The following is a 16,056-nucleotide window of genomic DNA, read 5'->3' as shown; positions in this document are numbered from 1 at the left end:
TAGAGGTATACTGATTTAAGAATGAATGTAGATATACATAGGAGATTCCTGTATGTCTCTGATTTTAATTACTCATAGGACTGCTTACTTCACACATATTTCACAAGACATACTGTCATAAACTCATACTTATGATATGTGATAACTTATAATTATAACAAAAATAGTGTGCAGATCATACCTCTGCATATGCATTCTAAATGAAATGTCACCATTGTCATGTTTAACATAATTTTTACATAATATATTGGGCTATTATAGTCATGATACATTTTTATCACAAATGGCATTCTGACCCCCTGTGTAAAACTGTCTGTAAACTGGATTTAAATCATTACATCAGGTGTTCTTTTTCTCTAAGCTCACTGCACTTATACCTTGTCCTATAGACAGAGTTTCCTGAAAGGTGTATTTCTTCACTGAGGACTATCCAGAGAGATGAAAGCCACTCAATAGCATCAGACTTGCTTGTGCTACAGAAGGCAGCTGGAATTAAATTTTTTACCCTTTTCCTGAGGATGTGAACTATGTTTGCGCACTGTTGAAGTGAGTGCAAATGCAAAAGGCACTATTGAAAAAATACAAAGAAAAAAAGATGAAAGTAAAACATAATTCAATCATAGGGTATACATAGCAATGACCAGAGCAAGATGTGCATTACAGTGGCACATTCACCCTTCCCACCTCTCCTTGCCACATCAGAAGTTTAATTTCTGGCACACATCAGAACTGTAGTTAATTTCAAATAATGTGAATTTAGACAGTCAACAGCTAACATGTTGTTATCAATACAGAGAATAGCTGAGTTTTATACAACAATGCAATGATATCACAAAATGTGTGTAAATATGCATTCAGACACCCCCTCCCAGTTTGCAAAGATATTAGTTACCTGGATTCAAACCCTGAGTTACCCGCCTTATTTCTCTGAACTCAATTTCACTTATACTTTATGCCACAGAGAAAGATACCTGGCAGGTGTATTTTCTTCACTGAGTACTGTCCAGAGTGTTGACAGATGTGCATCAGAGCCAGGCTTGTGTGTAATCATGGTTCACTACTTTTTTCCCTTAGAAAGTGAACTGCTGAGAGGGAGAAGGAGGGGGGAAGGGAGGATTCAACTGGGCAGTATAGTTTTGTATGAGATGTGTCTTATTATGCAGATGTAAAGGGTATTGCTTTCTGATTCTAGTGTTATTTGCTTTGTGATGCTTATCATCCATGCTTCATGTCCCTTTCTTATATCTTTTTCTTGTCATTGGAGACTCAAGAGTGAGACACATGGATGTCCCACTCACCTGACTGGACAAGGAGAAAGTCACAGACAGCTGCCTGTCTGGTGCCAGGATTCATCAGATCATGCATGCACTCATGTCTCTTGGCAACAAGTACCATTATGACTGTCATAGTTCATGTTGGATTGAACAAATTGAGACAAACCTCACTGGACTATATGAAGAGAGACATGCTTGAGCTCTCTAAGTATGTGTCTGATGCAAGTATGTCACTAGCCTTGAGCAGCATACTACCCTCACCTAGAATGATGCCAGAGTATAAACAAAAACAGATTGATTTCAATAATTGGCTTAGTTTTTGTGTCATTCAAAGGGGATGCAGTTGCTGTCATCTTTGGAAGCCATGGTCAACAAACCTCACTGCTATGCCAGAGACAGTTTGCACCTGTCACCTCTAGTCTTTCAGCTGCTGGCAAAGGCCCTTTTTTAGGCAAGGTCTCGAAAACAAACCTACCAACATGAAATTTGCCAGTCATAACAAAATAAGGGTTATGCTGCTAAATGCTAAGAGCTTAAACCAGAAACTGCAGACCCTGGAAGCACGTCTATCACTGGAAGATGTAGATGCATGTGCAGTCACAGAAACCTTGTTCAAGGCCTCAGAGAGTACCCTGGCCTTGCAAGACTACAATGCCTTCCATACCCTCAGACCACAAAACAAATGTGTATGAACCAAAGGAGGTAGTGTTTCTATCTACATTAGATATAAATTCACCTCCCATCTAGATAGACTGGACAACTCCATGGACTTACTCCAAGTTCAGGTTACAGTGGGTAAGACCACATTCAAGTCATAGCTAGTTATCGGTCCCCCTCCATGGATCATGACAGGCATGAAACCTACTTGACCAAACTGGAGACAATCAAAATATTACCAAGCACTCTAGTTAAGGGGGATTTCAGTGATCGCACTATCATCTTGGAAACCATTGTTAGCCCTAACTCGCTAGCACAAAAGTTACTTGTCTTTGTTAACTCAAATGTCCTGTAACAAATTGTTCATACCCTGACAACTGGAACAAACATACTAGATCTGGTCCTCACTAACATGACAAACAGATGCACTGTCACAACTGTTGGACCCTCATTAGTTAAAACTGACCACAAATTCGCTACCTTTGATTTGACACTAACATCAGAACTCATAAAGAGTGAAATTAGAGTAAAAACTTCACCAAGACAAATTATACCCTTCTAGGTGAAGGTATATATGCATTCCAAGCCCCATCCCCACTAGAAGTGGCAACTACACAGATGCTTATACTAAAGCCTTGTGCAATCACTTGCTAAAGTGTATAGACTCACCTGTATCAGAAAGAATCAGAGCCTCAAGTAAAACAAGCCACCAAGGTGGACATCCACCATCAACAATCTTTACAACAAACACAAAATGTTGAAGTACAAGAAAACAAAGGCGAGGCCCCAGTAATGGAAAAGCACCCTCCTCAGACTCAATAGGCAAATAAGACAACTTGTCAAATCCTCTAAGGGCTTCTTTGAGAAAAACTTAGCAAGCACAGCCAAGGATAACCATATGGCCTTTTACAGTTACGTACATAGCCTAAAAGGTAGGACCCAAACATGTGCAGAACTAGTGACCAACGGTATCACACACACTGATCCCACAGAGATAGCAAATCTGCTAGAAGATAGGTTTAGTGAACATTTCACTCCCTTATCCCCTTCAAACATATCACAAACCTTATCCCAAACTCCCCTCCCCACCCTACATATCTAAAGAGCATGTCATTAAAGCCTTGTTCAAGGAAAAACACAAAGCCTCTATGTGAGCAAATGGCATCACAGGCTATCTTCTAAACAGGATAAAACATGAACTAGCATCACCATTAAATACCTTTTTCAATCATAGCCTAACCACAAGCTTTGCTCCTGCAGAATGGAGAACAGCAACAGTTATTTCCCTCCACAAAGATGGCCTAGCAACTGACCTGGGGACTTACAGACCCATAAGCCTGACCAGCCTCATCTGTAAGACCATGGAACATAGCATTATATGTTATAAAGACATAGGTGACCTCCAAATCCTGGATCCTGCTTAATTTGACTTCATCAAGGGCAGATCCCGCCTGTTAAATCTGGTGGATTTCTTCAAAAATGTCACCAGGGCCATTGATGAGGAAAATTCTGTGCACGTAGCATACCTTGACGTGGCAAAGGCTTTCAACACACTCCCACACTCAGGCATTACTGATAAACTTAGCAAACTGAATGTAACCCCTTTGTTGTAAGATGAGTTGCCAACTGGCTCAGAAACTGGACACATAGTATCAAAGTGGGTGACTCAACATCAGCAAGCAGACCTGTCACCAGTGGGGTGCCACTGGGGTCAGTTCTGAGCCCCTTACTGTTTGGTATATACTTATCAGAAGTTCAGGTCAAAACTAAGGTGTTGAGGCTAACCAAGTTTGTGGATAACTACAAACTGGATGCAATTATTGAATCCCCAAATGATGTCAGTATACTCTAGTAGGGTCTTATGCAGAACAGCAACTGATGTCTTAGTCATGGTCTCAAACTGAATGCAAAGAAATGTATTATCATTCCCTTCAGCACAATGTCCCTTCACACTATCAAATCAAAAACAGTACCCTAAGTACCCATGAAGTGGTAAGAGATCTGGGATCCTAAGTTGACTACGACCTTAACTTCGACCACCATGTGCCTACTGTAGTAAGGAAGGCTTTCTATGTAGCAGACTTGATTAGTAAAGGCATCACCTTGAAAGCTAAAGAGGTTATAACCCTTCTATGATTGGCACTAATGCGGACCATAATTGAGCATAACACCATGTTTGGCATATACCGTACAAAGCACCTGCAGCAATTGGAGAGACCTCAGAGGTTTCCAACATAGAAGATCAAGGGACTCCAGCACATACTTACACAGACCAACTAAAGTCCCTGTCACTATACTCTGTATCGTATAGAGTTCTTAGGGGAGACTTATGCCTGGCTTACAGAGCAAACTCAGACACAAACCTAATGCATATCTATAAATCAAATGGGACTAGGGCTACCCATTCCAAGGACTTAAATATGGCCTGTGATTTAAACAGGACATGTTGGAGGGACAGATTTATCTCCCAGTGACTGCTGCAGCTTTGGAATAGGCTACCAATTCAGTTGAAACAGAGCACCTCTATGACACTGTTCAAGAGGAACCTGGATAAGTGGATGGGGTACTGTAAATTCTTACTGGGGATAGTGCCCACAACCCTCCTGGACAAGGGCAGTCATTACTAAATGCAATCTTTCATGCTGACTGGCATTTTATTACATTAGGATGAAACAATTAGGCTTGAAATTAAGTCCCGGTCTATAGCCTAATAATCTCCTATGATCCTATGATCCTATCTGGTTCTCATTTTACATGACTTCAAGTACATGATAAGCACACCAACAATATTGTTATGAATGTAAAAAAGGTAGATGTATAAGCAAGTGAAATAGATTTTTTTCATTGCATTAGCACCTCTTACTTTTTAATATACATTTCACAATACACAAGTTTGAGCAGTTTGTATTCTATTTTTCTCCTTGTTGTGTTGATTACTTGTTATGATAGGTAATCCTGCCGTAGCACTGTGGAACTCTAATGCCTGATGCCAGAGCACTGGTAGCCTCTGATGATGATGGCAGCAATGAAGAACCACAGTCTTGCAGTACAAAGGGTTAGCCTGACACCGAGGTTGTACTTCCAACATCTCCTGCCCCCATTTTGGAACAGTCAATACGCCTACACATACCCATGACACAGAGATGTCAGATGTAGGATAGGCTGAGGGTGACACAGTTGATTAAGGTAGTCTGTTTACTCCAACTGCAGAACTGGTTAATTTTCCCAAAGCCATTGTATGGCTGAGGTGCCACACAGGAAGGTTATTAGAAGGGCTTGGAGGAGGCTTGCTGTAGACCATCCTCTTGATATTGATGTGTCAGTAGGTGCCACACAAAGTATGTATACGGCCATCATGGAGAAATAGGCACATTCCTCAAGGGAATCAAAAGAGATAATGCAAGTAATAGAAGCTATGCATTCTGATGTGCGGGACTGCCTGAACCATGTTGGTGACTCCTTGGACAGGATGAATGACATACTCGATTGGGCAGTGTCTGTAATAGGCCTTTTACTGCAGGAGGGGCAGCTTTTGCATGGCTGGATAGCTGCTACATTGTCTGATGTGGGTATGCAAGATCCCACTCCCACAGTAGCACTACTTCCACTGCTCTATCAGTGATTGCCTTATCCACACCTAGAAGTTGTGGGCCACATAGTCATGGTCCAGGATATAGTGTTGATGACAGTTTATCCAGCAGACATCACTAGAGATCATGTAGCAACCAAATTCCCGTGAACACCATGGATCTAGAAGTGCAACTCCTAGCAAAGGTAGTTCTCATGGCTGGGAGTGATGATGTTGATGCTGAACAGACTAGTCGGGTCTATGTTAAATATTCGAACATCCAAAATGTTGAACGTTACATGGTCGAGACCAAATGTTCAACATTTGGATGTTCAAATATAAAATAAAAAAAAAAAAAGAAAAACACATCTTAACAGTGCCGGGCCCCCCACATCCCCCCTACTTAAATATACCGACTCCGGGACCACACTTCAGTGCAGAAAAGGGAAATTCTCCCATTCTGCACCATACGGCGCCATTAAAAGTCAATCTTCGAACACTTGAAATGTCAAAATTTGGTCTTAACCATGTAACGTTTGATATTTTAAGCATTCGAAGAATTGACATAGACCTGACTAGTCTACCATGCATGGCTCACACCTGTCTGAAATGCCAGGAAGTAGTGCTAGCACAGTGCTTGATTGTGTTCATGCAGAGACACATGCATTCAACAATTACTTGCCCATACCACCTTACAGACACACACACACACACACACACACACACACACACACACACACACGCTTGTCCTCCTGTGCTATCACCCCATACCCTGTGCAAGTGATGATGACTGTGCCCTGCTCTTTGTACATTTCTTTGTAACTTCATATTGGATATATGTCCAATACACAGAGGGGATAACTAATGCTTGCTTACTCAGAGCTTTCCTTTAATGTAAATGTATTGCAGAATAAATTTTTTAATCATAATTTTATGGTTTGTGAATGATTACTTCTGTAATTGTTACCCTCACTGTATTTCTGTTACTATTCTTACTTATACAGTCGAAGTAGATGTACTGTCATACTTGTAAAAATGATGCTAACACTGACCTGCTCACTGGTTTATATGCAGTGGTCAGCTGAAATGCTTGATGCACAGTATTGGGCAAACTCCATGACTGTATATAGCAAACATCAGTAATATTCTATTACTGACATTACTGTATACCTGGGACATGTTCCACCTTTGGGAATTTGCATATGACAGTAATCAGTTATATAACTATTGCTTTGTGTTTTGTCTATACAGGTTCCAGACTTACCATGGTAATATTGCAGGTGCACGATGTGTCCTTTGGGGTTGTCCATGTCTGATGTTAACAAAACATGACCATTACATACTTAAATAAAGTTTGTGCAGTTTTGCAGGCATCAATTTTAATACTTGTATGTGCATAGGCTGTTACTTTTACACTTAGGTAGTCAGTGTGTGCACTGTCCTTTGCCTCTTAGTCAAAGCCATGGCATATTGTGCATGCCTATGTCTGCCAGCATCATCTGCAGCAGGTGGTTCTTCCTCAGACTCATTATCTGTATCAGCTGGAGCTGTGGGCCATGCCTGTGGAAGTGGGAACTGTAGTTCTGACTCTACTTGTCCTTGCTGAAGCTGTTTTCTGAGAATGATATTGTGCAACATGGACTGGACTGAGAAATTTTCAGCAGAGGTTGCTGGGTCATACTGCAGGGCACCTCCTGATGTGTCTAGACACCAGAACCTTTATTTGAACAGGTCAAGTATATGTTCTATGATATTCAGAGGTTGAGTGTGGGCATCATTGTATACTTAGTTTGTGTGGGTTTCTCATAGGCGTTATGAGCCAAGGTTACAGGGCATAACCTGCATCCCTCTCTAGATGGTCCTGTGAAAAGTCACCCCTAGCAAAACTTGTGTACTGCCCGTAGGTGTACCATATGTGCGAGTCATGAAAGCTACCTGGGTTACCTGCATTGCTGATGATCCCTTGAGCATTACAGACAACCTGACAGTTTATAGAGTGGTATCCTTTCCTGTTAGTATGCCTCCTTCCCAGCTGCCAAGGTTGGGCTTTTATTTCTATGAGTTTGCAATCTATGGCCCCCAAAACTTCAGGGAAGTGTGCTATTGCATAAAATTCCTGCATGGTTATTGCTCTCTCCTCTGGTGTGCATGGGAAACAGATATGCTCCTTTGCATTTTTTAGAAAATGATGTAATATTCTGGAAGCTGAGGTCTGTGACACCCTTAATATATCCCATGTGGGCCTCTGAAAAGTTACCAGTAGCTAGTATATGCAAGGCTGCACAAACCTTTGTTTCTACTGGGATAGGTTCTCCACATTTTCCCTGGTGCCTCAAGTGAGGGTGGCAGAAGTTGCATATTTCCTCTACTGTTTCCCTATACACCTGGCATCACTCAACAATGTCTGTGTCATACAGGCTATGGTAAGTCAAAAGTGGTCTAAACACCTTTCTTCTTCTTCTAGACCAAAGTCTGGCAAAGCAGTAGCAGCAGGACCTTGAATTAAAGCTTGTTGCTCATACAGATTAATGACGGCAGCAGCAATCCCTAACATGTTTTTTTTTAAATAATAATGTTGGCTGTAATCCAAAGAGTTTGGATTTCAGGGCAAATGGTTATACTGAGTATACACAACTGATTTATAGATTCCTGAATACCTCTGCCTTGTTGGAATGGTTACTTAGCATTCAAGCATATGCTGTCATTTACCCTTGTTTTAAGCTCTACACTAAATGTAGTGCCATTTAATAACACCAAATAGCTCACTACTGTGTGTGTACTGTGCTGTGTACACAATAGCGGCACTTAGTGTAGCCATTCATAAATAGGTTCATAGGTTCATAGGTAGGTACTAGGCTATTGGCCCTAGGGCATATATAAGCCTAGCCAAAAATGTACCCTGGCTTTCGCCACCCAAGAAAATTATTTTCCTGTGCCCCTGTCAAGCAGAGCCACAGAAGTGAACCCCGGGGTGAATTTCCTATTTCCCATCCAGTCATCAATATTTTTCTTGAATAGTGCTAATGAGGAGCTCTGTTTGACATAGATAGGTAGTCTGTTCCAGAGTATGGGAAGTCTCTGGGACAGGAATCTTTCTCTCCAGCATGTTTTGTATATTGTGGTGACAAGGTTTAGGTCCCTAGAGCGTGTAGCTCGGTGGGAATGGGATTTCTTTAAGTGGAACATGTCCATCAGCTCTGGGTTTGACATAGCTTTGTATGTTAGGCAGAGATTGCCTCTGAGTAGGTGATATGCGACGGAGTAAAGCTGGAGTTTTTTGAGACAGCCTGCGTAGGGCATCTGTTTGAGGCCAGTAATCCTCTTTGTGAGGTATTTCTGCAGCCTTTCCAGTTGTTGTAGATGTTTTGTGAGGTACATACCCAAAGGGGTGTTGTACTCTATAATAGGTCTAATGAGTGATGAGTAGAACAATGACCTCTTTTTTTCTGGATGAGAAACCTTTTGTGATGAGGTGTGCCATGTAGAAGTATTTTTTGACCACTGTGGTGATGTGATTATCAAAGGAGAGACTACTGTCCACCTGTGTCCCAAGGTCTCTTATCACACTTTCGGTGTTAAGTAGACTACCGCCTATGTAGTAGTTCATGAGTACAGAGTTTTTACTAAAGGGAATGACAATGCACTTTTTGGCATTGAGCTTGAGGCCATGGCTTTGACACCAGGCATCTGTCTCAGTGAGGCCCTTTTGTAGGATGTCCACATCATTAGGAGTTTCAGTTATGGCTCCTACTCTGCAGTCATCTGCTCTCACTGTCTCATTTCCTTCAGTATAATAAATAAATACTATTTTTAATTGAGCAATGTTCACATACAGAACAATGTATGAATTATTACTAGCATATGGTATTAATGTCTAGCAGTTTGACTTTGAATGTATCCACTCATAACTGGAAGTCATTCATTTCTACCCAGGCTTTGCTGTCCTTTCACTGATTCACAATGTGGCAGTTTGGACTACTTTGTTAGTAATCTATTTTAATATTAATGATTTAACCACTAGAAAAATGCTCTGAAACCATTATATTTTGAGTCTCTGGCTGTTGTGGTTCATGTAATACAGTGTTTTACCTTCTGTCATTGAGTGGCATTTTACAAAGAATACAAGCAGGTTGGATAAATAAGACTTTGCCCACTAAGGGTATGGCTGATCCAGTCAAACTGTTATTTTTCTTCATATATTAATGCATAGGTTCATAGTTTAGTACTAAGCTAACTGCCCTTGTAAGCCATTTTAAGCCTAGCCAATTATTCCTTGTGAGACTCAAACTCAGCACCTTGTGTTTGCAAGGCAAACACCTTAGCCATTAAGCCACCCCTAAAGCATCTTTTCCCCTTGGATATTATAGTACAACTACTAAGCCTATCTTCACTTTTTAATTTTGCATCTGTTGCTATGGTTGTCAAATGTTGCTAAATGTATGAAGTGTATTCATCATTTTGAAATGTAGTTGCATTTGCAAGGGTTAGCATCTCATCAAATACTGAACATGCCTATTAATATGACCTATTTAGTCTTGGACCTTTTCATTATATATGAGGTGTGAAGTATTTTCTTGAATCATATATTACATAATATTTTACAATGCTAGTTATACAACCAGATTAAGAACATAAAATACTAATTAATGCTAGAATTGATAGAGTTTTTCAATGTTTTAATTTCTACAAATTGTTTTGGATTTATAATACATTTGACAGAAATGGTCCCCATTCCTGAGTAAGGCTACAATTAAAGTTAATGAAATTAGAAGTGATTCAGTCTTTGATGCTTGCCATGAGCACTCTTCTTAACACCCAATGTGTACCCTTAATTGTACCCCCTGCCAAGAGTACTCTTCTCAACACCCAAAGTGCACTCCTAATTGCTTCCTTCTGCAGCTTATACAAGCTTACAAATTCTGCTTGCATATTTAAGTATGTTTGAATACTCTTTCTGTATCACTCCATTTGATGCTATTAGTTTTGGAACTGTCTTTTTCTCTTAATTCCACATTGTCCTAGTTTCTGCTTGTAAATCCTGGTATTTTATGACAATGTCTCTCAGCATGTAGAATTCTATAATTGCTGGGTATAGCTATTTTAAGGATGAATTTTATTTTTGTCTTTTTTGGACTGCTATTTCTGGTTTTCTTGCATCCATTTTCTTAACTCTTAGCAATGGATGATCTCATGTGATCTGAATTACATCATTGTCAATAACTCTTAGTTCATGTTTCTTATAGTTCTCAGCCACTTGTACATTGTAGTGTTTGTACAATCCCCTACTGCAACAGCCTTGCCTCATTATTATGGGATTCAGTGTGCAGGCCTTCAATCATGAGAGTATCACATGCAGCAATGAGAGGAACAACTGTTTCTAGTTCTGCATTATGAACCTGCATTTGTTTCTCTCTCCATCTTTTTCTATTGAAGTTGCAAGCCAATGTGTATGTAGCCAATTGCTTTGGGTCACCACTATTAGATTTTTATTGCCTGATTAAAATTCTCCTTACTTTATCCATTCATGAGTCATATTATGGTCAGCATATGATTGTTCTAGAATTTCTCACATTCATGAGTCATATTACGGTCAGCGTGTGATTGTTCTAGCATTTCTCACATTCATGTATCAAATATCGGTCATGTGGTTGTTCTACCATTTCTCTCATTCATGTGTCAAATATCGGTTGACATGTGGTTGTTCTAGCATTTTTCACATTCATGTGTCAAATATTGGTTGACAAGTGGTTGGTCTAGCATTTCTCACATTGATGTGTCAAATTCAGTCATGTGGCTGTTCTAGCATTTCTCTCATTTATGTGTCAAATATTGGTCGACGTGGTTGTTCTAGCATTTCTCACATTCATAGGTCAAATATTGGTAGATATGTGGTTGTGCTAGCATTTCTGTCACATGTCAAATATCCATCAACATGTGGTTGTGCTAGCATTTCTGTCATTCGTGTGTCAAATATCAGTTGAAATGTGGTTGTGCTAGTATTTCTCACATTCGTGTGTCAAATATTGGTTGACTTGGTTGTTCTAGGAGCTCTCTCTACTTGCCAATATACTTGTAGGCTTTCCAACTTTCTTTCTTTTTTGGTCCTTTATATTCTGTCTTTTGTTTTTTAGCACTTTCAGTTGCTGCCTCATTCTTTTCTATTTCTGGTTTAAATTCCATTCCAACTTCTTTCCAAAATACTTCTCATAAACTAAGCAATGATGTAATTTTAGACTTCTATGCATCATACTTTAAAATCTTCACTATGTTTGGATTTGATAATGTCAACAAGTGTATAAGTAGTCCCATGATTGCAGATGTACTATATACATGTCATCAATTTCAAGTGGACATAATCTTGGTATGCACTGGATAAACAAAAGCACTTTTCTTGTTTTCTTGTCCAGCTGATTCAGTGTTGTTTGGGGGAAGTCAGTCACAACCAAAGTGTAAGTTAGAAAAGGAAGGGCAAATTAATTTGTATATTACTTTATTCCTGGATGTCAAGGCAGTTTTCAGTATTAGCTTGAGTTACCTGAAGTATTCCTTACTAAGCTTTCTTTTCATTTGTTCATGTTTTATTGCTGACCCTTTTTTCTATTCACTAATATAAATATATATATATATATATATATATATATATATATATATATATATATAGATACACTAGAGAATCTTGAAGTACTGAAATGTCGAATGTCAGTACTTCGAGACTGAATACTCGAAATACTCGAAAGGGCAGTTATGCAAAACTGCACTATGTTGAATGCGGAAATGTCAAACCTGCTATTGTGGTGTCACGTTTGTGATGTGCGGTGTGGTTTGTGGATCTCTCTGGGGTTTCAAGTAAGTGATGTTTGTGTAAGGGTATTGGCTAGGGATTTTAATGTGTGTGAGTGTGTGTAGTGGTGTTTTTTGTGTGTTTGTGTGTTTAGTGTGATCTTGGAGATAGTATATATAAGTCGGGGGGGTGTGTGGGGGGTTTAATGGGGCTTGCTCCCCTACTTATAGGTAGGGTAGGTGTGTGTGTGTGCATGTGTGTGTGTGTGTGTGTGTGTGTGTGTGTGTGTGTGTGTGTGTGTGTGTGTGTGTGTGTGTGTGTGTGTGTGTGTGTGTGTGTGTGTGTGTGTGGTCACGATTGTGCTATTCACGGTTTTGGGTGTTCGGGTATGTGCGTGTTCGACTATTCAGTCTCAAAATACTGAAATTTGACATTTCGGTATTTCGAGATTGTCTAGCGACTCCATATATACATATACATATATATATATATATATATATATATATATATATATATATATATATATATATATATATATATATATATATATATATATATATATATATATGGGATCAGTACAGATCCCCAACGGCACTTTCTGCTGAAGCAAAAATCACCGAACATACATAACCAAAAGTGCTGTTCACCGAAGCAGCACTTTCATTTATGTATGCTGGTTGTGCCAGTCGCACTACAGTATGGTTAAGGGAGAATTCCTTTTCCCCCCACTGTAGTGTGATCTCGGAGTGAGAATATAAAAGTAGGGGGTGGGGGGGCACAGGGGGGCTTGACCCCTGCATAAACAAAGATTTAGTGGGGTTTTTTTAATGCACTTTAATGAAAGCGCCTTTTCGGTGAAAGTGCTTTCGTTAAAGTGCATTCAGGTATTTGTTCAATAGTTCTAGATCTATATATGTATATATATATATATATATATATATATATATATATATATATATATATATATACACACACACTCCATTTCATGGTCCTTTATATCACATTCCTGTCACAAGTCTATATTTTGGTGCTGCTTTCCTGTGATAAATGTTGCTTTTGTATGTGTATTAGGATCAAATGTCATCCATATGCCATATGAAAAAGTTTTAAACATTTATATTTATGCTTTAAGATAATCACCAATGACTGATAACCATTTTAAATCATCCACAAAAAGTAGATGCAATGTCTTTGAACAAGGTTGGCTTGGAAATTAAGCTATAATTGTAGATTAGTCTAATAAGTGAAGAGCCTAACGCATTACAGGCAAGACAAAACAGCAATGGTGGCAAAGAATCATCATGGAATATCTTCTTTTCTGAATTATTATCTCTGGGATAATAATAGGCCCTTTATCATGACTCAGCTGTATTTTGCCACTGTTTCATAGTCACAATAATGGAAATAATCAACAGAGAGTATATTTTATACATATGTAAGCATTCCATAATCCAGAAGTGTTAGATGCTATGAAATGCTTTTTTTGCAATCTATCCATGCTCTATATACATTTGTCTCATTTTAGGACTCAGTATTGTGTCTTTGTTTAACAATAGTTAATCCTTCGTCCTATATTATTTTCTATTAATATCTTTTTTGCTCAACTGCCATGATTGTCTTTTTTTCTAGATGGCTATAAACACTGCCTTCATCAATTCCAGTATATAATTAGTATGTTAACAGTAGACAAGTTATTGGTTGATAGTTCTTAGGATAGTCTGTAGATTAACTCTTAAGAATGAGTATGTTTTTTTTCCCTGTTTTAACTAAGCAGATGCAGTGGTGGCTGGTGACTTCAAATTAAAGAGGGGGGGTGGCTGCTGGAGACAACGGAATGGATGGGGCCAATGGGAAGGGGTGTGGTCAACTAGAAAGGGGCAGGGCTATGCTCAAAACCACAAAAACTGGAACTTTAATTAAATACACTGCCCTGGGTGCAAAACCGTCATTATGACAGTCCAATCAAGGCAAAATTAAGTGTAGAAGAAAAAACTAGTTCAATGCATTGGCTACATGACAGCTTACTTAATATCAGATAGAAACAAAAAGGTTGTAAGGCATGAAAAAAAATAATTACTTTTTAAATATATTACTGGAATGCCAGTCAAAATCAGGTATAAAAAACAAGCAATACTCAACTCAAACCACTTCTCTTTGCACTGCAGTTCTAATTATAATTTATATTCAGCTTTATAAAAGTACCAAGTAACATGCTGAAAGTAGCACTCTCTGTGATACCCCACTTGTAAAAATGTTTCTTATCCAAAAAAGACCTGCTGCCTGACAACAACTATCTACTTGTTTCATGGGGAAAACATGATCAAAGTTAAAAATGAACAGCAAACAAGAAACAAGCTCAAGATAAATTACTTAAAGGATTATTGCACAGGTTATGGAACACACATGATAGATTGACATTCTGTTTAGTTTATGGGAAAGCCTGCAAAGATGACTGCAAATCTCCAACAAATGTAATGAGCTTCTGAAAACACTGTAATCCTGTCCTTTATTACAAATACTGTCATATGAATTTCAATACCTAAGGCTTATATGCTATCTAGTTATGTAAATATTCTCTGCATGGCAACAACAAAAAGGCATTCAATGTTGGTAATTCTTTAACAGTATGCTTATTAAAGCTTACTTGCATCTTACACTCTCAGACAAGCTTACTTGATGGTCATTAAAGCACTCCTACTTAAACACAGAGGAATAGGCACTGCAACAACATGCATTTTCTGAATAAGAAGAAGCATAAATCAACAGTATAAAAATATGACAGAAAACCAGAGCATTCTGCAAAATCAAGGACAAATGAAAAGCAACTGTAGTACTTGTGTCTACCTTTGATGGGGGGATACTCTGCACACTTACACTGCATAACTGCTTTTTTCCTTGCTTGGACACATCCAGAGTCACTACGTGGGGGAGTGGGGTGCAACAAGTATGTTACAATTTGAAATGTCTCTGGCTGACGATGATGGCCCTAAAACATTTGTCATACCTCTCATCCTCAAACCAAGAAATATGGACAAAGCCATAAACAGAAGTGGGACAAAGGCCCAAAGATAAGGACAATTTTTAAATTTTGCTCTTATAAACTTAGAAAGATAATAGAATAGTAGGTCCTGAAATAGTATGCATTTTCTGAAGAGTATGAAATCTGAAGCTCAAATGTCTGTCATTATTTTTTAACTTCAATATTTAATGATTTTCCACTAATTTGCCAGAAAACCACAACTTTATGAAAAATGGACCAAAAATGTGGTACAAAAATATAAAATAGCCACACAATACAGATGGGAACTTGTCAAAGAAGGGACACTTTTTTAATATTAGTACTGTTAACTTGAGCAGCTGACAAAATAAGATAATCTACATGCATTTCTGAAATTAAAAGTAATCTATAACTCTGATCATTACAATTATTTATTAATTGTAAACTCTCAATGTTTTCTTCCAAATTTGCCATTACTAGGGGGGAGCAACATTTTGAGCCAAAATTGGAGGCAGCTGAGAGGTTTGGATACCTAATTCTATAAAGTGATTTATTTGCTCGTAACTCTTAACCTCTTAATGCAGGAAATATGGACATGGCCAAATATATTGGGGGAACATGCAAACAGTATTAATAATTGTTCTTGTATAAACTTAGACAATTTACAGAATAACAGGTCTTGCCTTAGCATACATTTTTCTGAAGAGTATGAAGTCTGAAACCCAATGTCTTTCATTATTTAGTGACTTCATCCCTAAATGATTTGCCAGAAAACCAC

This window comes from Protopterus annectens, chromosome 4.part1 (genome assembly GCF_019279795.1).
Source record: "Protopterus annectens isolate FY-2018-M chromosome 4.part1, PAN1.0, whole genome shotgun sequence".
NCBI lineage: Eukaryota > Metazoa > Chordata > Ceratodontiformes > Protopteridae > Protopterus > Protopterus annectens.
Note: the sequence above shows the minus strand (reverse complement) of the source record.